Genomic DNA, 18,458 nt, shown 5'->3' with positions numbered 1-18,458 from the left:
TTTAGCACTGCAATGGAAATGAGGACATGTTTTGAAACATGTAAAAACGAGCTTCCCACAGCTGCCATTGTCACTCATTTGTTCATCTCCTCACAGGTTTGGCTCCTGTCTAATTTCACCGTATTAAAGTGATATGAAATCAGGTGTCAAGGAAAGGAAGTACGCCGGAAGCGATCTAGACAAAAAGAAGGAGGGGGGGGGCTCTGATTGTGTGGTCGTGGTCGCCATCTTGATTTTGCTGGTTGCCTCCTACCTTTTCACCCTTCGGGAACATAATCATCTTAGATTATGTGGTGGATATGTTTAGAAGCAAAAAAAAAAAAAATTGGCCAAAAATGGCTGGAAAAGATGATAAAACAGCACATTGATTTAAAACCAGAAGTATTCTTGTTGGGGAGTTTACCGGAAACTTATAGTAAAGAGAACACATATTTAAGTATTCATGTATTAACCGCAGCTAGAATTGTATTTGCACAAAACTGGAAAAGTGAAGAGATCCCTACTGATGAGAAAGTGATTAGGAAAATATTAGAATGTGCAGAAATGAACAGATTAACGCTGGCAATTAAGGAGAAAGAACAAACTGAATATTATATGATAATGGGAATTATTTTATCCATGGTTAGAGAATAAAAATGGAAGTTGGAAATAAAGAAGGAGATTAAAGAAGAGTAGAAAATATGCTAAGATAGAGACGTAAACAATATGATAATTGTTAGTATCATGATTATTGTGCTTAATATTATTATATTCTTATCAGAAGATACGTTAAGAGGGGAAAACGAATAAGTTTATTATGTTCAGTTGTTTAATATATAATTGTAAGATTAGAGAATTAATATCAATGTAGTGAATGATGTTGTAAATTCTGATGGTTATTGCACAGAGATAACTGTACCCAGATTTTTTATTTTATTTCATTTTTATTTTATTTATTTTATTTTGATTTATATGCCGCCCTTCTCTGGAGACTCAGGGTGGCTTACAAGGCGTTAAGCAATAGCCTTCATACTTTTGTATATTTTATACAAAGTCAGCTTATTGCCCCCACAAACCGGGTCCTCATTTTACCTACCTTAGAAAGGATGGAAGGCTGAGTCAACCTTGAGCCTGGTGAGAATTGAACTTGCAGTAATTGCAGGCAGCTGGAAGCTAAATATTACCTTTAACAGTAGCATTAGTCTGCTGCGCCACTCAGGCTCTGTCACAACAGATGACACACTGTTTAAGAGAAGATGGAATGTTTATATTTAAAAAAATAATAAAAACTTTTATTTTAAAAAATAATCATCTTAGATTCCAACATTGCAAGGTTTGGTCCTCATTATTTTACAGTGGACAGTGGGATAAATGAAAAGGTGCTATCTGTCTATGGAGATTCTCATGGTCATGGTTTTTCCAGAGGCAACTGGATTTTCTTCAGTGGTGCAGTGGCCTAGAGATGGAACTCTCTCCTCACAAACAGGAGGCTGTGAGTTCGATCCTAAGTAGCAGCAGATATTTCTCTCTCTGGGCACAAGTCAAAAAGAGGGCTGTGAAAATATCTACAAACCCCTCACATCCTGGATATAAATTGTTTCAACTTCTACCCTCAAAACGACGCTATAGAGCACTGCACACCAGAATAACTAGACACAAGGACAGTTTTTTCCCCGAATGCCAACACTCTGCTTAACAACTAATTCCCACAACACTATCAAATAATTTACTAAGACCGTATTACTATTATTCTTCTCTTCCTTACTAGTATCTATCTCTTCCCACTTACTACTATAACCATGTGCTTGTATCTTTCAATTGATATTGCTTTTACTTGTTTCCTAGTATGATTTGATAGCTTATTAGTAACCTTGACTATCACTAAGTGTTGTATCGTTTTATTCTGGATGAATGTATTTTATTCTCCTTATGTACACTGAGAGCATATACACCGAAGACAAATTCCTTGTGTGTCCAATCACACACTTAGCCAATAAAGAATTCTATTCTATTCTAATAAGTAAATATCTGCTGTGAACTCTGCATTGGTGACAGGAAGGGAATCCGGCCAGTAAACAAACAACTCCATTCAGTTGCCCCAACTCCACTCTGATGCAAGGGATTACGGGATTATTAAAAGACAAAAAACAGCAACAACTGGACTTCCTTTGTTTTTCCTTGAAGACGATTGGCTTCTCACCCAAGAAGCTCCTTTAATTCTCCCAAAGGTGCTTTTTCAAGAGGCAACTTGAACTTTCTTGGTTTTCCTTAAAGACTATTGGCTTCTTATCCAAGAAGCTTCTTCAATTCTCTAATGGTTCAGAGATGTTAGGGAGAAATCTTTATCAGAGCAGGGGAATTCTGTTGCTTTTATTTGTAGATGAGACAGGCAGACAGAGGTACTTATGTTGGTGAGGATAGCAAGTTAGCAGACTTCCAACCTCCATTGCTTCCGGACATTCATGAATCAGAGATCTGTTGCCTGCAACTCATGACTAAAATAAAGCTGAGTTAAGCCTTTGGAACTGAATGTGCCCCAGACTTTTGAGTCAATGACAATTTTGTAGACTTAGTTCTGTGTGGTCCAATGTTACACACAGAGACGTCTTACTGGAAGAGGGTGAACTTGTGCAGCATGATTTACGGGGCTTAAAGCGTGGTGAGAATGTAATTGTACAGGGCATTGCCCTGCAAGGGCATACAATGAAGCTTTGGAAGAGGAAGAAGAGGAGGAAGAGGAGAAGAAGAAGATGGGTGGATGGGAGAGAACAAGTAGAAATGGGTAGAATGCACGATGAAAGCTGGAAAGGTTTCTGCCCACCCATGCAGAATTGAATTTGGGCATGATAAATCACAGTCCAGTCAAAATGCGATGCTTACCTGTTCTATTTATATATCTGAAGAACCTCATTGTACAAAGTAATTGTATAATTTTTCAGAATTCTATAATGACCTTCACCGTTTCCTCTTCACATAATAGCGCTTCTGTGCTCGCAGCCCATTCAAGTGCCTCTTTCAAGGTTGTTTTGCCACTTCAGCAGATTCTAATTTATTGGAGACGTTCTGAAAAGTAGTAGGTCAACAATCTTACAGGACAAAACTGATTTATAAGTTGTGGGAGTTTTTTGGGGAGGTGATGAGATGAGTGTTAACAAGGAGCAACACTGTGCTCTCCCCCCTCCTCTTTCTGCACATGCTTGGCAAAAAGATTGAGTGGGATTAGAGGGCCAAGGCAGAGTATAAGCACGAATCTCCCAAGGTCTTGGAGTCCATGACGTGGCCCTCTCTGAACAAGCTTAGAAGTAGAATTGGAACATAAAGCATCTCAGGTATATACCCTGTTTCCCCGAAAATAAGACCCAACCGACAAATAAGTCCTAGCATGATTTTTCAGGATGCTTGTAATATAAGCCCTACCCCAGTGGTGAAATCCATTTTTTTTACTACCAGTTCTGTGGGCGTGGCATGGCTTGGTGGCCGTGGCTTGGCTTGGTAGGCATGACGAGTGGAAGGATACTGCAAAATCCCCATTCCCTTCTCCTCTCCTGGGGCCAGCCAGAGGTGGCATTTGCCAGTTCTCCAAACTACTCAAAATTTCCGCTACCGGTTCTCCAAACTACTCAAAATTTCCGCTACCGGTTCTCCAAACTACTCAAAATTTCCGCTACCGGTTCTCCGAACTACTCAAAATTTCCGCTACTAGTTCTCCGAACTACTCAAAATTTCTGTTACCGGTTCTCCAGAACCTGTTGGATTTCACCCCTGCCCTACCCCCAAAATAAGCCCCAGTTAAGATTGTCAGCCAGATGGATGCATTTAGTACCATATTTTCCCCACAATAAGACCTAACCAGAAAATAAGCCCTAGTGCATCTTTTGGAGCAAAAATTAATATAAGACCTGGTCTTATTTTCGGGGAAACATGATAGAAAGGTCTAGAGTAGGAAGGTTTGGAGACAAGAACTTTTCCTCTAAAGCTAAAAGCCACTCAATTAACAATTAACAAGGACAATTAACCAATGGAGTGCCTTGCCTTCAGTAGTTGTGGGTCCTTCATCACTGGAGGTTTTTAAAAAGAGACTGGACAGTCATGTGTCTAGCATGGTATAGGGCCTTCTGCTTAAGCAGAAGTTTGAACTAGGAGTCTTCCAAGGGCCTTTCCAGCTCTATTCTATTCTGATTCAGATTCATCAATTTTGGGTTTATGAATTATGGGCATTTTAAGGGAAAAGTGCACACTGAACTGTTTCCATGAAACCAACCTGTACACAGAATAGAATAGAATAGAATAGAATAGAATAGAATAGAATAGAAGAGTAGAGTAGAATAGAAGGGTAGGGTAGGGTAGGGTAGGGTAGGGTAGGGTAGGGTAGGATGGAATGGAATGGAATGGAATGGAAAGGTGGGGTGGGGTGGGGTGGGGTGGGATGGGATGGGATGGGATGGGATGGAAGGGAAGGGTAGGGTAGGGTAGGGTAGGGTAGGGTAGGGTAGGGTAGGATAGGATAGGATAGAATAGAATAGAATAGAATAGAATAGAATAGAATAGAATAGAATAGAATAGAAGAGTAGAGTAGAGTAGAGTAGAGTAGAATAGAAGAGTAGGGTAGGGTAGGGTAGGGTAGGGTAGGGTAGGGTAGGATAAGATAGAATAGAATGGAATGGAATGGAATGGAATGGAATGGAATGGAATGGAAGGGTGGGGTGGGGTGGGGTGGGGTGGGGTGGGGTGGGATGGGATGGGATGGGAGGGAAGGGAAGGGAAGGGAAGGGTAGGGTAGGGTAGGATAGGATAGGATAGAATAGAATAGAATAGAATAGAATAGAATAGAATAGAATAGAATAGAATAGAATAGAATAGAATAGAATAGAATAGAATAGAATAGAATAGAATAGAATAGAATAAACAGAGTTGGAAGGGACCTTGGAGAACTTCTAGTCCAACCCCCTGCTTAGGCAGGAAACCCTACACTACTTCATACAAATGGTCTTCTTGAAGGTCATGCCATCTCCTAGGGTTGCCTTGTAGCATCCCAAGGGATTTCTAACTTAAACATTTACCAGATCAAGGTCTATAATCTCTGTTTATGTGGCTCAATCTAGAGATCACAAATTATAGGCATGGGGAACAACCGGAATTCTTTTTTATAAAAAAAAAAATGAGAAAGAAAAGAATGCTGAGAGGAGATTGTGATTTTAGCAGCGCCTTCGTTGCTCATGTATTCAAGAAGAAGGTGATTTTTTTCAAGAGGCAACTGGACTTTCTGGTTTTTCTTTGAAGATGTTTCTTTGAAGATGGAAGACGTCCATCTATGTCAAAATTGAACAGCCCTCTCTCCACAGAGGGGGAGAGATTCGACATCATCTGTCTCCAGTCTACAACACAGTCCTTTCAACAGTTCCAAGAAGGTGCTGTGGCCCATATGCGGCCTGTGCGGCTGGTGGCTGATTTGGACAACGAGGAGGCTGGTGTGGTGCTGCGCCAGCAGCCTGTGCAGCTGGCACTTGAGTCGGACAATGAGGAGGCTGGAGAAGATGTGGTGCCAGAGGCGGAGATTCAGCCAGGGCCCTCAGAACCTCCAGAAGCTCCCTTAAGTGAAGAGGACGAAGAAGATGAGCCTCTTCTTGATGCATGGGCACGCAGAGCTGCCAAAAGGCAGGAGTGGCTCCTCAGGAGAAAGTCTCCTCGAGAGTAAGACTTGGGGTTAATTGGCCACTCCCTTAGCAGCTTAACCTATTTAAGGAGGAAAGCCGACTGAAGCAATTTGCAGGGAACAACTTCATTCACTCTCCTTCGTGCCTTGATTTTAGTTCTCTGCAAATTGCTTCTGGGCTTTCTGCCAACCATAGTAAGATTAAGATTATTTATTCTTTGGATTCTTGTAGGCTGTTAAGAAAGTTAATTAACAGCCTTTGTTTGAAAAAAAAACTGATTTAATTTAGTAAACTAAGGTTTGTACAGACTTTGTGTGTGCTGTGTTCTTTGGGGTCCGTAGCTGGAGCAGAACAGAAGGCTCCACACCCATTTGTACTACTCAGGTGACCCTGAGGACACAGACAAACCTCCAGGTGGCCTCAACAACCCTCTAAAAGGATGCAAATGACCAACTGCCTGCAAGGAGTATAAATCCTTCCCTTCCCCACCATCCAGGCGGAGTTGAAGAAGCAAAATGTCTTCAAAGAAAAACCAGAAAGTTCAGTTATCTCTTGAAAAAGCCCCTTTGAGACAACTGTGACTGAGAATCTCCTCAGACATATTCAAGAAGAACATTTTCTGGGCTCAGTAGTTCTTAAAGAATTGTGGGACCACGACTTTGGCCCTGAGTCTCACTCAAAGCCTTTTCTCAAGGACTACAGGTAGTTCTCAACTTACAACAGTTCGTTTAGTGACTGCCCAAAATTATAATGACGCTTAAAAAAAAGTGACATGGTCCTTTTTTGCACATACAACAGTCACATGATCAAAATTCAGATGCTAGGCAACTGGCTCGTATTTATGACAGCTGTAGTATCCCAGGATCATGTGCTCATGTTTTGTGACCTTCTGACGAGCAAAGTCAAGGGGGGAAGCCAGATTCACTTAACAACCATGTTACTAATTTAACCACTGTGCTGATTCGCTTAACAACGGTGGCAATAAAGGTCGTAAAATGGGGCAAAATTCACTTAACAACTGTCTCACTTAGCAACAGAAATTTTGGGCTCAATTGTGGTCATAAGTCAAAGACTGCCTGTATGACCAGCCCAAGAATACCTCTCCCTTTTCTTACCCCCACAGATTTGACTTATGCTTCCAAAGTGAAGAACTTTGTAACTGGTTTCTCTTTCTTTTCAACCTAATTCTTTTAATGCCTTTGGATTGTTTTGAATTTATTTTTGTCTTTTACAGATTTATTTCTGTCTTTCCCAGCCTTAGTACTAGATCCAATTAAGTCCCATTTGCAAATCTCATAAGCTTCCTCACCTCTTCATCCAAGTGGTTAATAAAACATATAGACGAGAGGAGAGCCCAGCAGAGATGGTATTCAGCAGGTTCTGACAGATTCTGGAGAACCGGTAGTGGAAATTTTGAGTAGTTCGGAGAACCGGTAAATACCACCTCTGACTGGCCCCGCCCCCATCTATTCTCTGCCTCCCAAGTCCCAGCTGATCGGGAGGAAATGGGGATTTTGCAGTAACCTTCCCCTGGAGTGGGGATGGAATGGAGATTTTACAGTATCCTTCCCCTGCCATGCCTACCAAGCCATGCCATGTCCACCAAACCACGCCCATATAGACGAGAGGAGGGCCCAGCAGGGATGAAATCCAGCAGGTTCTGACAGGTTCTGGAGAATCGGTAGCAGAAATTTTGAGTAGTTCAGAGAACCGGCAAATACCACCTCTGGCTGACCCCAGAGTAGAGTGGGGACAGAGATTTTATTTATTTCTTTATTAGTCCAATTTATATGTCGCCCTTCTCCGTAGACTCAGGGCGGCTTACAATGCATTATAGCAATAGCCTGCATACTTTTATGTATATACCTGCTTAGTAGGGCTTTCGCCCCCTCCCCTCCAAGCGGTGTTGTTCTATACAAAGCTGGCTTATTGCCCCCACAATCCAGGTCCTCAATTTACCTACCTCGAAAGGATGGAAGGCTGAGTCAACCTTGAGCCTGGTGAGATTTGAACTCACACTAATTGCAGGCAGCTGGCAACTAAATGCTAGCACTTAACAGCACTTAGTCTGCTGCACCACCGAGGCTCTTATTTTTGCAGTATCCTTCTCCTGGAGTGGGGTGGGAATGGAGATTTTGCAGTATCCTTCCCCTGCCACGCCCACCAAGCCACACCCACCAAGCCGCACCACGCCCACCAAGCCACGCCCACAGAACCGGTAGTTTTAAAAAAAATTGAATTTCACCACTGTGCTCAGGGATGGAAACGAGAACAATGGCATTGGAGCCCTTGATCTCTCCTGAATGAGCAGGAAATTAAAACAGAACTAATATTATCTTAATTCATGTATTGGAGCTAAGCCTGGAAAAAATGTACTGAAAAGAGAGGCTGGCAACGGATCTCTAGAAGCCACGGCTTCCTCCTGGACACTCAGCTAATTGATCCTAAGCCACAAAGCAGCTTCTTCCAGCTTGGTGTTCAAAGGGATACTTGTCTCAGGCCACCAAAAGAGTCGCTTAGAGGATGGGTTTTAGAGAGCTACTTAGAAACATTGTTAGGTTCGTGTTAAATTTTCATTTCCAAACACGGTTTCTAGAAGTCAGCGTAAGAAACTTCCACCGGTGCCAGTTCTCTCACCTAGCTTGGCCATCAAGCTGGCCAAATCAAAGCCAAGAAGTTGATTGATGGGGAAAATCAGGGGAGCATCATTGATCCTGTTAGTTCAAAAAAGGGTCCATGAAAGGCTTGGAGGAACATTGCACAAATTATTAAAGTTTTTATTTTTCATAAACATATTTAAATGTACAGTCTCTTATCCATCATTAATCATTAATCATTCATCTTATCCCTTTTTTTTTTAATTTGATTTATATGCCGCCCTTCTCCGGAGACTCAGGGCGGCTTACAATGCGTTAAGCAATAGCCTTCATCCTTTTGTATATTTATACAAAGTCAGCTTATTGCCCTGGGTCCTCAATTTACCTACCTTTGAAAGGATGGAAGGCTGAGTCAACCTTGAGCCTGGTGGGATTCGAACTTACAGTAATTGCAGACAGCTGGTGTTAATCACAATGCTATCAGTCTGCTGAGCCACTTTCATTTGTTGTCGAAACAACAAAGGAGTGGAAAAGGAGAGAGGAGTAGAGAGAGGGAAGGAGGGGAGTAGGAAGGAAAGGAGAGAGAGGGAGAGAAGAGAGGGAAAAGGAGAGGAAGAAAAGGGAGAGGAAAGAAGTGTAGGAGAGAGGGTTAGAAAAGGAGGAAGAAGAAAGGAGTGGAGGAAGGGGAGAGGAAGTAGAAAAGGGAAGGAGAGGAGGAATGAGGAAAGTAGAAAGAGACAGAAGAAGGAAGAGAAGGGAAGAGGAAGAGGAAACGTTGTGGTAAAATAAAGGAGAGGAAATGGTAAAAGAGCAGTCCCGAACAATTAACAAATGACAAATTATTGATTTAAAACAGTGAGTCCCTTTTAATAATTTAAACAATGCAGTCAGAACAGAGGTAGATGCAAGCATTTTGTATTGACTCATCAGTACCTACATCACAATAACACGGTTGAAAATCAGCCTCAGATATAAGATCTAGCAAGAGCATTAATTAAACCTATAAGGTATGCAAAAGAAGCAACCAATGACAAGCCTTACAGCCATGCGCAAAAATGGAAGGACACTTTGATACCTGCTGTGGAAGAATGGTTGCAGAAGCTGATGGAGTTGGCTGAAATGGCAAAACTGACCACTCTGATTTAAAGAAAAGACCACAAGTACTTTTGTTTCCACGTGGAAACCGTTTCTGAACTTTGTGCTTGATGTGGAAAAAAATAATTTTTTGACTTTGGGCTTGACAGATTAGACCTGTGATGGCGAACCTATGGCACGCGTGCCGGAAGTGGCACACAGCTGTTGCCCAACTCACCTGCAGCTGCGCATGTGTGCATCAGGGATGGGTTCTACTTACCTTTACTACCGATTCGCAATGGGGCTGCGCGCGCATGCGCAGAAGCTTCCTGCTGACGTCCGGGTCAGTGGGCGGAGCCTCCTGCCAGTTTTACTACCGGTTCTTGCAAACCAGTCTGAACTGGGGGCAACCCACCACTAGTATACGTGCCCCAGCTGATGTTCAGGCCACATGCACACAATTCAGGGCACCCTAACCCTAACCCAACTGGTCTTCGGAACTTTCCTGCACATGCGCACGCATTTGCGCATGTGCACAAGAGTACTGGTGGTGCAGCATGCATATGCGCAGATGGCATTCACGGATGTGCATTGCTAGCGTGAAAACCACATGCATGCACAGATGGTGGGATTGCATGCACAGCGCACGGTGGGGTGCGCGTGAAAGCGGTGCGCATGCACAGATGGTACGGTTGCTCGCGCAGTGCATGGGGAGGAGCTGCGCATTAGCACGGATAGGACACACGCGTGCAAAGTGCACAAAGCACATACCTGTTCAGCACTCGGTGAGTAAAAGGTTCACCACCACTGGATTAAACCGATAGATATTTCTAGAATTGGCTTGTTCAAATTATGATGGAAAAGCAAAAAGCTGTGATTGGATGCTAATCAGTGGTGGGTTCCTCCCGGTTCGGCCCGGTTCGGCCGAGTCGGTAGCGGTGACGATATGACATCACCAAACCGGTTCTCTTTGTTCGGGAGCTGGGCCCTCCCACCCGCCCCCCCACGTTATTCTTACCTTTTATTTGGCCCTGCTCCCAATCTATTCGCTGCCTCCCGAGTCCCAGCTGATCGGCTAGAAGGAAAAAAAACTGTTTAAACTCTTGCCGCGGGGCTTCAATGGGCCACCCTACAGCTGATCAGTGTTAAAAGGCAGTGGGGTGGTAGACCAGTGCACTCGAAAAACAAATGGGTAGACCGGTGCCTCCCAAAAAAAATGGGTAGACCGGTGCCTCCAAAAATAAATGGATAGATCAGAATGCTCCAAGAACAAATGGGTAGACTGGTACAGCTCTGCAAGCAGTTAAAAGCCTGGTAGACTAGTACCTCTGCTAAATCCTAAAGAATTGTCACATGACCACACCCACAAAATAAGCCACGCCCACAGAACCGGTAGTAAAAAAATTTAGAACCCACCCCTGATGCTAATGCCTTATTCTACTGTAACAGAGAGAGGCAGAAATCAATGCTTTCCCCCCCCCTTTTCTTTTTCCCTACGTTCCCATGCTTTTCTGTCCCCCTCCCCCCTCACTGCCCTTTTATTTACTTTTGTATTTTATACTATTTCACAACTTAATAAAAAATGCAGCAAAGAAATTTTGGTCAAACATCAAGAAATGGCTAGAACAAATCACCAAGCTACAAATAGAGAAGAAGCCAGAAACTTTTCTGTTAGGAATTTTCACCAAAACATACCCTAAAGAAATAAAATATTTGCTGATACATATTCTAATGGCAGCGCGGATAACGTATACCAAGAACTGGAAACAGGAAAGAATCCCAACGAAAGAAGAAGTAATGGACAAAATTACACAATGTGCCGAAATGGACATGCTAACAAAAGAGTTAAAGGAAAAGGAAGAGACAGAGTATTACAAAATATGGGATAAGTGGTATCAATGGCATAACTCCACTAATAAAGGAATACTTTAGAAGAAAGATAGGATAAAAGTGTAAATATGTATATAAATACCTTCCTACGAGCAGATAAATCTGTAGAGGGAAACATAAAATGAAAGGGATAATCCAAACATATAATACATAGACTAACAAGGGGGAATTCTTAGGGGAGGAAGAAAATGGGGAGGGGGGAAATAGAAAAAGAAAACTATTACCTTAAGACCAAGGGAAATAAGTACAACTGTATTAACTGAAGGACCAATACGAAACAAATGCTTCAAAAGATTAATTTATTTACGTGTTGTTTGTTGTGTAAATGTTCTTATATGTTTTTATATGTGTTTTAATAAAGTTTATAAACTTTTAATAAAAAAAATGTTTGAAAAATAAATAAATAAGAGACATCCTAAACAAATCTCCGGAGACAGAAAGATCTCATTTTGCAGTCAGATGTTTGCAACATCTGCTGGATCAGCTCTCTGTCAACTGGTCTTTTTTTTTTTCTTCTTTTCTATCTCACTTTTTATCTATAGTTTTAATTTTTCCTTTCTCCCCGGTCGTGCAGCTGCTACCCTCGGAGGCTGTTCACCGTAATTTTCCATTGACTGTAACCTCCTCTCTACATTATAAGGACAAGGAAAAAGGAAAGGCAGGTGGTGTTTTCCCAGCCACAAGTGTTTCCTTACGTCATTAACTTTGTATTCCTAATTAACCAAAATCCGAGGGAGGGGAGGGAAAGTGTCATAAGATCTAAAAGGATTTCCTGCCCTCTTTTATTGCCACTTAGATAAACTCATGAGTTTGATTTTTTTTTCCCATCTCTCCTTACAATCCATCTTCCCTTAAGGTCTAATTCTCATCCCAAAAGAGAGGGGGGAAAAATTCAAATCATATGCAGGTGGTCCTCGATTTACAACAGTTCATTTAGTTCCCGTTCAAAGTTACAATGGCACTGGGAAAAAAAAAGAGATAAGGCTGCCTCTGTGTTACTTATTTATTTATTCCAACTTCATTCCATCTGTACAATCCAGGGCAGGTGAAATTCTCAAGTTCTCTCACATTTGGAATTCTGTCTGTCTGTCTGTCTGTCTGTCTATCTGCTTCTCTCTCTCTCGCTATCGTCTATCATCTATCTGTCTATCTTTCTTTCTTTCTTTCTTTCTTTCTTTCTTTCTTTCTTTCTTTCTTTCTTTCTCTCTCTCTCTCTCTCTCTTTCTTTCTGTCTTTCTATATGTATATGATTCTGTCTGTCTGTCTTCTATCTATCTATCATCTATCTATCTGTCTATCTGTCTATCTGTCTATCATCTATATCTATCTATCTATCTATCTATCTATCTATCTATCTATCATCTATCTATCTATCTATCTATCTATCTATCTATCTATCTATCTATCTATCTATCTATTTATCTTCCATTTATAATCTTTCTGTCTTTCTGTCTTTCTATCTATATGTATATGATTCTGCCTGCCTGCCTGCCTGCCTGCCTGCTATCTATCTATCTATCTATCTATCTATCTATCTATCTATCTATCTATCTATCTATCATCTATCTATCATCTATCCAGTCCCTTGGGAGTTGGGCGGCATAGAAATGCGACAAAATAAATAATAAAAAATATCTATCTATCTATCTATCTATCTATCTATCTATCTATCTATCTATCTATCATCTATCTATCTATATCTATCATCTATGACATTTAGAAACCCCTCCCCCCTGTTCCTCACAGAGTGACTTTTGCCATCTAATCCTCTTCTGTCTCTCAAAATCAGGTTGCTGAATGGCCACTCAATTATATAGAAAGGTTTGAGAAACAGAGATTAAACCAGGACATTGGAAACTGGGGTTGATGGAGGGGGGGTCAACATGCAGGAAATTATGCATGTGATTAGTTACCCTTGCCTTGAGCTACCATTAATATTCTCACCCAAGACTTGTAGAGCATGGTGGATAAGGCATATTCTTGCTTTCCATTCCAGTTGTGAGAAACAGTACAGGGCTACTGTTAGAATATTTGGGCTGGATAACAGAGCTGATCCCACCAAGATCAAATTACTAAATAAATCTATTACCGCGTAGTAAAGGAAACAACACAAGATTTGTATTGGATGGTTGATCCTACCCTCCTGTAATTCTGTCTAGGTTTTTCTAAAGTTCATCAGCAATGACTGCAGGATTTGTTAGGTCAGCTGGAAGAAAGAAAAAAAAACTTCTTCCAGGAGTTGTATCGCTGCAACAGAGTTATTTTATTCCACAGGATGCAGAGGTCAGTTTCAGCAGGTTCTGACCAGTTCTGCAGAACCGGTAGCGGCAATTTTGAGTAGTTCGGATTGTACTTCTGCTGATTGCTGGAGGCCTGCAATTTGGCAGTTCGAATCTCACCAAGGTTGATCCATCTTTCCATCCTTCCAAGTTTAGTAAAATGAGGACCCAGATTGTTGGGGGGCAATATGCTGACTCTGTAACCTGCTTAGAGAGGGCTGTAAAGCACTGCGAAGCGGTATGTAAGTGCTATTGCTATTCTAATTTATCCATTTTTCATCTCGCAGTTCAACCCTATCCTTTCCAGAGCCAATAAGAAGCAAGCAGAAAGATGCACATGTAGCCCAGAAATTGTGCAGCCTTTGGTCAAATTAAGGGGTACAATACTTTAAAAAAAAAAGGTACTTTTCTCATCAACTTTGTCTTAAAGGAGGCTGTATAGCGCAGATAAATCAAGCACAGCCAAACCCTTCAAGCAAATGGGGATGGCTTGTTCCAACGATGAAGCTCACCGGCTTTTCTCAATGGCTGGAGGCAGTACGAATTTAGTTTCACAGTGCAACCTTCTGCCTTGAAAACAATGCTTCCTTTATTAGATAACCATCTTAATTGATGCAATACATGTGGTGGAGTCAATACAAGGGGAAGCTCTTCGCCAAGTTGGAAACCAGCATAAACAGCAGCACCTAAATCTTTCTTTCTTTCTTTTTTTTAAGCAAGGTTGCGTGACTGCTTAGGGATATCCAGGGAAATGGTTTAATGCTGAGATTGAAATTAATAAGAGGTAAATAAATCCCAGGGGAAATTCGCAAAGGACAATACTACAGTAAACATCCTGATGATGTTTCTTCAGAAGTCACGTTCATTTGGAGAACCCAAAGGTCAAATTAATTACTTTATAATGGTAAGGGACACGGTGGCTCAGTGGCTAAGACGCTGAGCTTGTCGATCGAAAAGGTTGGCAGTTCAGCGGTTCTAATCCCTAGTGCCGCGAAACGGGGTGAGCTCCCATTACTTGTCCCTGCTTCTGCCAACCTAGCAGTTCGAAAGTACATAAAAAACGCAAGTAGAAAAATAGGGACCACCTTTGGTGGGAAGGTAACAGCGTTCCGTGCGCCTTTGGTGTTGAGTCATGCCGGCCATATGACCACGGAGATGTCTTCGGACAGTGCTGGCTCTTTGGCTTTGAAACGGAGATGAGCACCGCCCCCTAGAGTCGGGAATGACTAGCACATATGTGCGAAGGGAACCTTTATCTTTACCTTAAGGCCACACTTGGAATACTGCATCCAGTTTTGGTCGCCACAATGTAAAAAAGATGTGGAGACTCTAGAAAGAGTGCACAGAAGAGCAACAAAAATGATGAGGGGACTGGAGGATAAAACATACGAAGAATGGTTGCAGGAACTGGGTATGTCTAGTTTAATGAAAAGAAGGACTTGGGGAGACATGATAGCAGTGTTCCAATATCTCAGGGGCTGCCACAAAGAAGAGGGAGTCCAGCTATTCTCCAAAGCACCTGAAGGTGGGAACTAAGCAATGGGTGGAAACTAATCAAGGAGAGAAGCAACTTAGAACGAAGGAGAAATTTCCTGACAATTAGAACAATTAATCAGTGGAACAACTTGCCTCCAGAAGTTGTGAATGTTCCAACACTGGAAGTTTTTAAGAAGATGTTGGATAACCATTTGTCTGAAGTGGTGTAGGGTTTCCTGCCTAAGCAGGGGGTTGGACTAGAAGACCTCCAAGGTCCCTTCCAACTCTGTTATTCTGTATAAGGTGCTTTTTCAGTAGGCAACTTCTTGTTTCTTGTTCTTTCTTTTGAAGACGTTTCACTTCTCCTCCAAAAAGCTTCTTCAGCTCTGACAGGATAGTGGGGAATGAAAGGATTTATATTCCTTGCAAGCAGCTGGCCATTTGCATCGTTTTAGAGAGTAGTTGATGCACTTGGAGGTTTACCTGTGTTCTCAGGATCACCTGAGTGGTGCTCCTGGTTCCTGTAATCTGCAATTTTTCCTCTGGAGATCCATTCCTACTTTCATACCATGTATATGACTGCCTCTTGCACAGTATAGTTGATTGCTTTGTTGTACTGTTGAATTAAAAAGTTCAGTAATAATTAAGATGCCTAATATGTCCATGTTTCCTTCCTTCCTTCCTTCCTTCCTTCCTTCCTTCCTTCCTTCCTTCCTTCCTTCCTTCCTTCCTTCCTTCCTTCCTTCCTTCTCCTTCTTCCTCCTCCTCCTTCCTTCCTTCCTTTTCCTCCTCCTTCCTTCTTCCTTCCTCCTTCCTCCCTTCTTTCCTTTTCCTCCTCCTTCCTCTTTCCTTCTGCTATATTGTACTGCTGTATTGTACTATATTGACTGCTATATTGTACTGAGGAATTAAAAAGTTCAGTAATAATTAAGATGCCTTATACAAGTCCCTGTTTCCTTCCTTCCTTCCTTCCTTCCTTCCTTCCTTCCTTCCTTCCTTCCTTCCTTCCTTCCTTCTCCTCCTTCTTCCTTCTTCCTTCCTTCCTCCTCCTTCCTTCTTCCTTCCTCCTTCCTCCCTTCTTTCCTTTTCCTCCTCCTTCCTCTTTCTTTCTGCTATATTGTACTATATTAACTGCTATATTGTACTGAGGAATTAAAAAATTCAGTAATAATTAAGATGCCTAATACAAGTCCATATTTCCTTCCTTCCTTCTCCTCCTTCTTCCTTCTTCCTTCCTTCCTCCTCCTGACTTCTTCCTTCCTCCTTCTTCCCTTCTTTCCTTTTCCTCCTCCTTCCTCCTTCCTGCTGCTATATTGTACTGCTATATTGTACTATATTGACTGCTATATTGTACTGATGGATTAAAAAGTTCAGTAATAATTAAGATGCCTAGTCTTTTTCCTTCCTTCCTTCCTTCCTTCCTTCCTTCCTTCCTTCCTTCCTTCCTTCCTTCCTTCCTTCCTTCCTTTTCCTCCTTCCTTCCTTCCTTCCTTCCTTCCTTCCTTCCTTCCTTCCTTCCTTCCTTCCTTCCTTCCTTCTTTCTACCACTACAAGAAAGATAAGCCAGGAACATGCCTATTGGCTGAGTGCCTGCTTATATTGCCATGCCATCAAAAGGTTATATACATGCATACATAAATACATACATACATACCAGGGGTGGGTTCCACTTAACTTTACTACCACTTTGCAACGGGAGCACGTGCATGTGTAGATCGTCCATGATAATGTCCGGGCAGGTGGCTGGAGCCTCCCACTGTCATTACTACCGGTTTGCAAGAACCGGACCGAACCAGGAGCAACCCACCACTGATACATACAGTGAACCAGACTGGTTCCTGAAACCTAGTAAATTACCTGTTTTATCAGGAGATTTTCTTTTTCATTGGGGGGTTTGTGAATTCAACATGCTACAACAACATAGAAATATGTAGTCCGATAGCAAAGACTTATCACTGCAGGTGTATTTTTCTTGGGAAGAACATTTCCTAGAGAAACAAAAGGTTTTCTTTTGTTAAGTTTTCTTTGGCAAGCAGGAATGCTGTCCTAGAAGAAGACTTTATTTAGAAACATTTTCTAACCTCTCCATTAGCTCAGAGACTTCTTGAAAAAAAAAAAAAACCTTTGGAGGTTAAAAGTCCATAATGGTGTGTGAGCCTGTGTTATTAAAATAAGAGAAATTCTTCAATGACCGAGGTCATTCAGTGAATCTGATAAACTGAAATTAATATACACAAATATATTTGGAGAACCTTCTGATATAGTTTGTCTTTCCCTCGATGCTTACTGTTTTTGTTATTGTGGACAGAACAGGCCAAAAGTTCAAAAAAAAAAAAAAAAGATAATAGTTTTAATCTGTATAACTCCAAACAGCAACCAGCTGTCACTCTCCCCACCTAATTTTTGTTTATTTTCCTTTGGAATCCATTATAATCCGAAAATGAGATTCCCCGAAAGGCTGTAAGTTGACCATTAAAGTCCACAGCTTCTATGAGCTCCAAGAAGAAGATAAACAGAGTGAAAGGTAAAGGTTCCTCTCGCACAGATGTGCTAGTCATTCCCAACTCTAGGGGGCAGTGCTCATCTCCGTTTCAAAGCCGAAGAGCCAGCACTGTCCGAAGACGTCTCCGTGGTCATGTGGCCAGCAGGATTCAATGCCAAAGGCGCATGGAACTCTGTTATCTTCCCACCAAAGGTGGTCCCTATTTTTCTACTTGCATTTTTTACGTGCTTTCAAACTGTTAGGTTGGCAGAAGCTGGGACAAGTAACGGGAGCTCACCCCGTTACGCGGTGCTAGGGATTCTGTTACGATATTTTCAGGATCAGACTCAATAAATGGATTAAGAATTAGATATTCAAATAAAGCACTGTTTATTTACAGAAGGCATTCTATATTCACTGAATAATCACAGATAGAAGCACAGAAGGAATACATACAGCTCCTTATATATACATGGGGTGGAGCTAGATATAGGAGTGGTTAAATATGAATATATTAAGTAGTGAAGAATAAGTTAACCCCTGATACCCTGGTCATATACTATTTACATAATGAAGAATAAGGCATTTACTTGTGACAAATCCCCCTCTAAATGCCGATTCGATATATTACAACAATTACATTCAGATTCAGAACAATATAAAACTTGTAACTTAGAAGTCAAGTATTTATGCTGCTTAGAAGGCAAAGGCTTTGTCAATATGTCAGCTATTTGCTCTGACGTTTCGCAATGAACTGCTTTAATAAATCCATCCTGAGATAACTGCCTCACATGTTTGAATTTTATATCTATATGTCTGGACCTTTGTCCAATAGCATCAGATCTAGATATTTCAATAGCAGCCTTATTATCTTCATGCATGATAAATGGTAATAGAGGTTTCTTCCAAATGTTTGACAATAAATCATTAAACCATATGAGGTTATTTGATGCTTTAGACAGACAAATATATTCTGCCTCAGTCGTTGATGTGGCTACTAGATCTTGTTTACCAGTATACCAGTAAA

This window comes from Pituophis catenifer, unplaced genomic scaffold (genome assembly GCF_029215685.1).
Source record: "Pituophis catenifer annectens isolate HBS135680 unplaced genomic scaffold, rPitCat1.0.hap2 SCAF_7, whole genome shotgun sequence".
NCBI lineage: Eukaryota > Metazoa > Chordata > Lepidosauria > Squamata > Colubridae > Pituophis > Pituophis catenifer.
The sequence above is the reverse complement of the archived record's forward strand: the minus strand, read 5'-3'. Positions refer to the sequence as shown.